We start from the raw sequence: 1,580 nt of genomic DNA, 5'->3' as shown, positions 1-1,580 counted from the left end.
TGCATACTTCAAATATAATGGGTGTCAAAACATTTATCGTTTGTTGTTTATTAACAAAAAGGTAATTATGTAAAATTATATGAAAGGTTATTAACCATAAATTATCAATTAATTAAAATTATTTAAAGATTCTTGAAAATCACGGTCAACTGTCTATGCATGTATATTGAAATATCTTTATAAGTTAACAGAGTTATAAATATATAGAATTCTAAATTAAAACTCTGTATTATTTGTATTCTTCGGAAAGATTATTTAACCCCGCTGTGGTCAAATGAGAATGCTGTTTTTAATTATGTTGTTCCGTACACTACCATACACTCTTTATAGGACTACGAAATGACGGAGTTTTTTTACCGGTACCCGCTAAATACGTTAAATGTTAAGTATTAGATTTTTTAAATGTTTAAAATGTACATGTATAGGTATTAAGCACTTATAATTATTGTGATTTAGCTGGCTGACATCTATACAGTATTTAGTTTATGGCAATCTGTATGGGCAGATGACTATAAATGTTTTCAATACGCTACATATCTTATAAACGCAAAATTGAGTATTTGGCGTTACATTACTCCAAGAAATGACCACTAATACCACGAGAAGACATGGAGGTATCATAAAAGTGCAATCTGACCAGACATTGCCACCTGTGGTTAGGGACCAATATACAAGTATAGGTCCCTGCTGTGGCGTAAGACACCATAGTGTTATTTAGTATTGGTCGGCACAGTATCTGATCATAACGAGATAATTGGTTTGTGCTGAACACAGGGGCTATAAAACCACAGATCTATCAATAAACAAGATTATTGAGATATCTTTTTTTGAACACCGCGATAAAAATGCTCAAACCATGGACTCTAGATTACACGGATAAGAAACATGGCAACATTCTCAGAATCATCACTGCTATATGTGTAATCACCTAACAATTCGTCTAAAAATAATTTATATATTTGAGTTGAAGACGATGTACTGTTGTTTAAGTCTGAATAAACTGTCTGTCTGCCTGTCTTAATCCAAGCCGTCATCGTCCCGGTGAAAAAAAATCTGATTTTCAATAGTTGGACATGATGCCCTGATGTCAAAATACGAAATGACCCGCGTAACACGGACCGATATTTTCAAGAATCTTTAATAAATTGATAATTTAAGGTAAATAGCATTTCAAATAATTATACATAATTACCTTGTTGATAATAAACAGCAAACGATGAATGTTTTTGACACCCATTTTATTTAAAGTATGCATGCAAAGCCGAATAATATCGAGAGGGTCCGCTATATACGCGGTTTCATCATAAATTTTACACCCTTTCTGTGTTATAAACAAGAGCTGAAATCGTTAATTTATTAAGATTCATTTATAATATGCTTTATTGATATGTTTCGTGAACAAAATACTACAATATATTCCATAAAAAATATAATAAGATGGCAAAAGAAATTCAATGGCCGGTTTCTAAACAAAAGCATAATCGCCAAGACCGTAGCATCAGTTCTGTGCGTGGGAACGCGCGCTACATTTTCCCGCCTTCATTCCTTAATTACTTTCGTTTTTAAACAAATTTTTTTTC

The sequence above is a fragment of the Dreissena polymorpha genome, chromosome 8 (genome assembly GCF_020536995.1).
Source record: "Dreissena polymorpha isolate Duluth1 chromosome 8, UMN_Dpol_1.0, whole genome shotgun sequence".
In the NCBI taxonomy this organism is placed as follows: Eukaryota; Metazoa; Mollusca; class Bivalvia; order Myida; family Dreissenidae; genus Dreissena; species Dreissena polymorpha.
Note: the sequence above shows the minus strand (reverse complement) of the source record.